Source organism: Octopus sinensis, unplaced genomic scaffold (genome assembly GCF_006345805.1).
Source record: "Octopus sinensis unplaced genomic scaffold, ASM634580v1 Contig15524, whole genome shotgun sequence".
Taxonomy (NCBI): Eukaryota; Metazoa; Mollusca; class Cephalopoda; order Octopoda; family Octopodidae; genus Octopus; species Octopus sinensis.
The window spans coordinates 27,501-36,339 of NW_021833772.1; the positions used below are offsets into that span (position 1 = coordinate 27,501).

Here is an 8,839-nt window from a genome sequence, read left to right on the forward strand (position 1 = left end):
ATCTAGAGAAGGAAGACATTAAGCCGAAAGAGCTAAGAACCAGCTGCAGGTTCAGAGAAATTCTAGCAAATGATTAGGACAGAAGCAGGAGGAGAAAGAGGCTTATAACATAACAGCAAGCAACAATTTTCTACAGGACAATCTGCTGAGAGCTACAGACCATATTTATGACTGAGGTAACAGAAGGTGACAGAATTATGGCTGTAGATGGAGCCACAAAAACTAAGTCACAGGTTCAGAAAGAGGAGAAAAAAGGTGGCAGAGAAGAACAATATCAAACAAATATGATCAGATATACTTAGCAAAAGTAGAAGCAAAAAGTTAGAGATCTGTATGTGTGTTCAACAATCTGAAGATCAGAGGTATGAAATGTTTCAGGTAGCAAATCTGGTGTATCAGATAAAACAAACAAGTTAGTGTGGTGGAGAGCAGGAGCGGGGTTACAGAATAACAGTACAATTGCCCTTTGACACTGAAAAAAGAGGCAGAATGGATGTGCTATTTTGGGAAGTTACTGAAAGAAAAGAATTCATGAGAGAAATTAAGTGAAGTGGACTCAACACCGAAATGATTAGAATATCTGTCACATTTGGACGTGTGTTAGTCATTCACACAAGGAATCACACAGAAGAACCAAACCCAAAGAATGGTGTGACAGTATTATTAGTTAAAGAGCAAAGAAGATCTACAAGAAAAGCTAAGTTCAGAGGTATTAATTAAGGTGATGGAAGTCAAAGGATGAGCACAATTGATTAGGAACAGAATTAGATTAGGTTAGATTCAGTTTGTGCCAGGAAAAGGTACCACCAATGCTATCTTCCTATTGAGACAATTTCAGAAAAGTATGTTGTGTGGATTAGGTCTTTACCTAAGACAGCCAACAATGAAAGGATATACATCATTCTCAGAAACAATCACAACATCTTGGCTCCATTTTCCACAACGAGCTCTATCATAGTTTCTTTATAGCTAAATAACTCACTAACCCTACAACCAGCCTTACTAAGCCTACTTCACCAGTTGTATAATCTTCCTTTTCCTCTTTGGTTACTATATCTCACTTCTCTTTTTTATTCTGATGGGACAATTATTTGTTCTATGACCATTGCAATCTCTGTGTGTTCAGCATTACACTTTCCAAATCTTTCATTTCCAGAATGGTCTCTCTGCCATCTTAACAGCTTTTTTATACTTCATTTCTTTCCTGACAACAATATTGGTTGCACAAACATTGGGAGACCCCAAGCAGCACAGCAGCATGTGCTGCAGTTGATCCCTCACTACTCTCATTACTATTATATTACCATCATCATCATTATTATTGTTCTAACTCTTAACCTACTACAAATGTCTTTTAGAAAATGGAGATAGAATACAAAGTTATATGATAGGTTTCAACACTCTAAATTAATGGCACCTCCAATGATGAACCTTTAATTTAAACAAAGAAGTTATAAATTATCAGGATGAGGCCAACTTTGTCTTGTGTTCAGGGTTGATAAAATAAAGTAGTTGTTAATTCATCTTTCTCTCTTAGAATTAGCTATGTGAAAGGGACAATGAAATAGCATGGCCCTAAACACCACCATTTCTCTGTGGACAACAACAATAACATTTCACTAAATTCTGTTGTTGTTTAGCCCCAGGTTAACCCTCATCAAGCAAATCAAAGATGTTCCAGTGATGGTAAGCGTGCCTTTTTAGAGGTATTTAGGATTACATTAATCAATATGCACTTTATTTAGGACAGCTGGGTGTGACTTAAGGGAGATTGGGCTGTTATTTTTAGCAGATCAAGAGACCACATAGGGGACAAGTCAATGAGGGAAACATTATAAGGTCTCTTGATTTGCAAGAAATAGCAGTCAAATCTACATTAAATCACACCTTACCAACTTAGAAAAGGAAACCTTGTATATTGCCATATAAACTGTTCATTGCTGACTCAGTTAAACTGTAATAGTTATTTAATAAGGTGCTTTACTATTAATCATGTGCTTTACTTTCAGGTATCAGCAGGGATTAGAGTTAGTAATTACTAATTATATTCCTTCAAAACTGCAACAAAAATCAATACAGAAATCCTATCACATTTTTCTGTTTTTGAAGAAAGAATTAAGCTTGTTTTCATCCAATTAGTTGGATGTCAATCAACTTGTGAAAACATTACTGCACCCTGTCTCCTGCTACCTCCCGACATGCTCTCAATGTCAATAAAGGGATTCCTGTTTGTAAACAAAGAGACAAAAACACATGTTTCCCTCAGGTAATCGCTAGGTCAGACTCAAGTGCAAAGCAATCCAGTCTAACAACTGGTTATAATCCGAACAAGAGATAAACGAGTGACAAGGTTGTTCTGAACTGGTGTATGAGTGTGTGTGAATGCATGTGTGCATGCATGTATGTGTGTTCATGTATGTGTGTCCATGCATGAATATGTGTGTGTATGTGAGTGCATGAGTGTACATATGTGTGCATGTATGTGTATCCCTCTATCACTTGAGTTCTCTTCTAATAACCTTTCTTCCGTCACCCTCTCATTCTGGCTCTCCTCTTCCATTCCAGTCAGATAAAGAAAGAAAAGAACAAACAAACAGCTGTGAGGAATATAAAATAGGATTCTTTTGTCTTGCTGGGAACCAGACAACCTCTCTAGTGGCGGGGTCATAATGGTGTTAGGCAATAAAAACTGTATTGGACAGGCATGAAGTGGTCCCTGACAATAATTGGAGGACAATCTGAATAAAAGAAAAAACAGATACAGAATGAATGATAACATATGCATAAAGCGCGCACGCGCACGCACACACACACACACACACACACACACAATTTAATTTTGTGAGACAAAAAATACAACTGGCTTAAAACTTACAATTTCATCAGACCAAACATTAAATCTGATCAAATTGATAGTTTTCAGCTTCGTTTGATTTTGATTAACTCCATTAAACCACTTCTACTCTGTTGCCAGTATGGAATACTTTTCTTCTGTTCCTTACTCTTAATGTATCTATTTACCTTTCTCTCTCTCTCTCTCTCTCTCTCTCTCACTTTATCCATACACACACACACACATATTATATTCTTCCTGCACTGTTGTAGCTGTATTTGTTTGTTTTTTTCTTTTTTTTTTGCTCCATTTTGTTTTGTTTCTTGTCTCTTCTTCCAGGTCACATTATTCTTTGTGATGACTCTAATCCCTTACCTACACAGACAAAGGTTTCCTTCTTTATATTATTTGTCATTAATTACACACACACACACACACACACACACACACACAGGGCACTGTTGCTACCCACCCAAAATCTCCTTTCTTCCTCTTCACTGCCATTGGCTGACTCATTTCTCTAGTATTTAGATGCATCACATGGTTCGATTCTTCATATTTCAATGTCCCATCTGAAGATGTGATCTATGATCTATCCAATTGATTACAATTTATAATTATTTATTAAACTTGATTATCAGCTGCTAAAGCCATTGTAATGGAAATGGAATAAACAAATTGCCAACAGCTTGCTTCCTGCTATTCTTTCATATCATATGGTGCACTTCATGCGATATAACAACCCTAAACTCTTTATATATGTTCCTCCACCTCATCACAAAGCAGTGGGCGTTTCAAATGGACATTATTCAGAACTACAAACATAGACAATAATTACTGTCACACACCCAGTGCATCTACTTCCAAATGATATAAATCCTTAAAAATATAATGTAATAATGAAATCAATCTGGCTAGCAGAGCCACCTGATTGATAGGTTATCAGGTGGCTGGCTGGCTTTCTGAAGTTGGTGTTGCAGATTGAAAGGTTACTTGCATCACAGAACTCCAGTAGCCTTGTTCCCTCTTCGTTTCAAGAACCAATTCCATGGCCTCCACTGTGGAAGATACTAGGCTGCTGTCTAGCATGCCCATTGAAATCCTCAGCCACAAAGATGAGATTGTTTTCACACGTCTTTGAGGTAGCCTGCAGAAAAGAATCATAAAAGTGGTCCTTTTGTTCATTTGGTAGGCCTGCTTGTGGGGCAGAGATAATTGATGCTATTCTACAAGACTAGCCTGAGCTTAAGTACTTTATTGCATACTCTGACTACCTTCATGACCGTATCCACCCATTTCTCAACAAGAAGTATGCCCACACCACCTACTCCATCGCCGTTACCCTCCCAGAAGATTTTATACCTATGTGTCTTGCCTGTGAGGAACCTGGCTGAAGTTCCTCTTCACCTAACCTCTTGGATGCAACTTATATCATCACATATCCGTTCAAGCATCTCTACAATCTTGTTAGATCTACATTTCAATGTGCCCACATTGACAGTGTCAACTCTGAAAACTGGGAAAGGGATGTTGGAGGGAACATGGGACAGAGATATATTATTCAGCACCTGAAGAGGAGGTTTCCGTGATAGTTTGATAGCAGGCATGTCACAACAGTTGACCTTGCTTCTAACTTATCACCATTCAAATGTGTTAAAATTGTTACCCGCTTCTGGTGGTGAGAGCAAGGTAAGCATTGTAAATATAAGCATTACTGAAGCTGCAAACATAAATATAAATATGGTAAATGTTAGATTAAGTAAGTAAATGGGCTGCTATTTGGTTAGGTAGTCCATTATATATATATATATATATATACACACACAAAGAGAGAGAAAGAGAGAGAGAGAGAGGGGTGAGAGGCAGGAGGAGGAAGATGGCTTGGAAAAGAGGGAGGGACAGAGGTATGTAGGTCTTCTGGTGCAGAAGTGAGGCAGAGCCCTGTGGGAGTTTTCAGTATAAGAGAAGAGATTACCAGTATACGAGGAGAAGGGGTTTCTGGTATTGGTGGTGGGGGTGGGAAGGGGTGAGTGGATTGTGAACAAGAACTGGAAGAAATGGGTAGATTCACCACAAGAAAATTGAAATAGCAGCAAAGGGCAATAGTGAGGCAAAGAACAATAGAAACACATGTGCATTTAAAGGGGTACGATTCTACATATATATGTGTGTGTATGTATACACATATATCATCATCATCATCATTGTTTAACATCCACTTTCCATCATTTTGACCGATCTCCTCATTCTAAACATACACCCCCCCTCCACCATCTATCCAGAAATATTACCAATACATTCTCAAATTTTCATTCACACCCTAAGCAGGTAATGGCATAGATTAGATTTTCCAAGGCACAGGTGAAATTTGATTTAATCTTAAATATTTCACCTTGTTTAAAGTGGAACTCTGAACCCTCCAAAAGGTGGGAGCATGTACCACAGTTAGGCCAACCACATTTTTTCACTTTTGGTTCCGTTGTTAATAGATAAAGTCTTGCGCTGGTTAATATATTTTTCAATGATTTGGGTTGCATTTTGCTTTTGATAATTTTGTGAGAGCCTAAAATTTTGTTCATTGATTTATCTCCCGTGAGGATGGGTAGATTTTGGATGATAATGTTGAAGGCTTCGTTGTGTCTAGGGTTATATGTGGAGATGTATGAGAGTATTTTTAAGTCTGGTTTAGTATTTCGGTTGACTTCCCTTAATGTTCGTATATCTATTTCCTTAGCTCATTTAATGCCATCATTTATTAATGATATTGGGTAATGTCTTTTGATTAGTATTGATCTGAGTTCAAGGAGTCTTCATTCACAAGTATAGGTGTCTGAAACTATGGTACAGATCCTTTTCGCTAGATTATAAGGTATATTAATTTTTATGTGTTTGGGGTGGCATGAGTAAAATAATAGGTATTGTTTAGAATCTGTGGGTTTATAGAAGATGTCTGTTTCAATGTGCTTATTGACTATTTTAGTTAGGGTGTCAAGAAAAGGGAGTTGTTTACTGCTGTGCTCCATGGTGAATTGTATGTTGCTATTAATATTGTTAAGCATTATTTTGAAGTCAAGGAGTTTGTCCATGCTATCTTTCCAAAGTATAAAGCAATCGTCCAAATACCTCTTCCAGTTCTTCTTTAAATAGCAATGAAATGAGGTGCCATATTTTTGTAGTGATGATTGGTATATTTTAAGTTCTAGGTAACCCATTACAAGGTTCATAATCACTGGAGCAGCTCGGGTTCCCATTGCAATTCTACATTTTTGTCGATAGTAAACTGTATCAAACATGATCATGTTCACTTATTTTTTCTTCTTACTTTCCTGCTATATATATATATATATATATATATATATATATATAATCAAAATAAGCAACAAGGATATCCAGAGGTAATGCAGTATGGTCATTTCATGCAACTCCATTTGATTGAACAATGCAACCATTACATCAATTTAAAATGCAGAGCAATCTTCAGCTGCACAAAAACATAGAATTTAATAAAATTAGAACAGATGGACACATTAGTATAATTATGCCTAAAATCTCCAAGAAGTTAAGACAAAGAACATGCTGCCTCACTCCAGTTTAAAAGTTACTCAGTAACTTAATAACTTCTAAACTGGAGTGAGAGAGCATGTTCTTTGTTTATCACCTTAACTTCTTGGAAATTTTAGGTATAATTCTACTAATGTGTCCATCTGTTCTAATTTTATTAAATTCTATGTCTTCTGCAGCTGAGGATTGCTCTGTGTTTAAATTAATGTAATGATTGCATTGTTCAATCAAATGGAGTTGCATGAAACGATCGTACTGCATTACCTTTGGATATTCTTGTTGCTTATTTTGATTTTAATCACCTTACTTTGAAATTGTATGGATATTACTGTACTAAATTCTGGTGCTGCAACTTAAGTACCATATTCATCTGAATATGTATATATATATATATATATATATATATCTGACTTCACACATCAGCAAAGTCATAGTATGAATAGTCTGAGGGAAACTAATCGCATTCCTTGAAGAAAATGACTTGCTGAGTGAAACCCAGCATGGTTTTTGACCAGGTAAGCGCTGCCTGACTCAGCTCCTACAACACTATGACCGGGAGTTGAGGCAGTTACTCACCAACTCAAATGTGGACGTAATATACCCTGACTTTGCAAAAGCTTTTGATAAAGTGGATCATGGTATGATATACCACAAACTACATGATCTCAGCATAGCTGGAAAACTTGGAAAGTGGTTACATGACTTTCTGAAAGATAGAAGCCAGGCAGTGGTGGCCAATGGAGCCACCTCAAAGAAAACAGAAATAGAGAGTGATGTTCCACAGGACACTGGCTTGGGACCACTGCTTTTCATAGTGGCTCTCTCAGATATGCCCTCAGCTGCCTAGCTATGCAGACGATACGAAAGTCTCACAGAAAATACAAAACCCTAGTGATGTTGCACACCTGCAGCAGGAGTTGGACTCAGTTTACAGATGGGCTAGGACAATAATATGCAGTTTAATACTGGAAAATTCCAATCCCTGTGTTACCAGCGCCCAAGACTGAACATAAAACTTACAGGGTACACTGACCCACAGGGGATTACAATCCCAGAACCTGGCTATTGACATGAATGATGACACCTCTTTCCAAGTGCACATAACCAAGATGGAGACAAAGTACAGACAATTGGCTGGCTGGATCCTGAGAACCTTCAGAACCAAAGAGAAAGAAACCATGATGGTCATCTGGAGGACATTCATCCTCAGCCGCCTGGACTACTGCTCCCAACTATGGTCATCCCACAGTGGACCTTGCAGCAATTCAGCAAAGCTTCACGAAGAAGATTGTCTCATTGCAACTTTTTTTTTAAAGTCCATTGATATTTTTTTAGTTGCTTGACACGTTTTAGTAATTCATTTTGATTACCTATTTTAGTTGATTTATATATACCTTTTCTTGATTGGCCTTTCTATACATTTTGTATTTTTATGTGCATATGTATTTTTTACCCTCTGTGCTTTTATGTAAGTATTCTTTTATATGTCAAAGGCCATGGTAATGTTTATAGACGATGAAAATTATGGAAGCGTGGTGTTATATAAAGTCGTTGACCCAAATTTGATGTTAGTTCTCTAATCAATGTTTTTATGTATGTATAATATATATATATATATGTAATTTCTCTATGTAAAATGCCATGGATGGTTCCTTTAGATGGTGCATTATATGGTAACTTCTTTTTAACTCTCATCTGTAGTTACAGTTTATTTCTTGGTTACTTGGTGTGTAAGGTACAGTATTAATAATAAGGAGAATGAAAAATTTGAACATTCAAACATTAAGTTTATTTCCAGATGCTTTATTCATAATAATTGTCCAACACATGTTTCAATCGCATTAATTGCATATTGTTGCATATTTATATGCCGCGATTTATGCATTATTAGTATGATCTCTTCAGGGTATATAAATATGACATTGTTTAAAGAGGAATTTTTCTCCATTATTAGTATGACCTTTCATCGATGAGCTATTTTTCTCAATAATGCATAAATCGCTGCATATAAATATGCAACAATATGCAATTAGTACAATCAAAACATGTGTTGGACAATTATTATGAATAAGCCATTTGAAAATAAACATAAAATTTGAATGTTCAAATTGTTCATTCTCCTAATTATCAATGCTATACACATATATCTATCTATCTATCTATCTATCTATATATATATATATATATATATATATATAGGTATTGTACTTGACAATATTACAACCTGTGGATTGTTTTACGAGTGCATAGTTATATGGGTACATGTGTACGTATATCTAGCCCGTGGGCCACACATGAGTGCTTCTATGAGTAATGAATTGTTCATTTGTTCATATATGCACCTATATGTATGCATGTGTGTTTATATACATATAAGTGTCAACATTGTAATGCTGATGATAATTTAACATTGTAATGCTGATGATAATTTAACATGGTCTCTGT

At 36.4% G+C, this 8,839-nt stretch overlaps 1 long non-coding RNA gene across 1 annotated transcript in view; it reads right to left on the reverse strand.

The window, feature by feature from the left end:
• Positions 1–8,839, reverse strand: part of LOC118761597 — a 16,081-nt gene extending 7,242 nt beyond the window's left edge. Inside the window, exon 1 of the long non-coding RNA XR_004997495.1 lies at positions 8,829–8,839. This is a non-coding gene — a long non-coding RNA (uncharacterized LOC118761597). The remainder of the gene's footprint in view (positions 1–8,828) is intronic.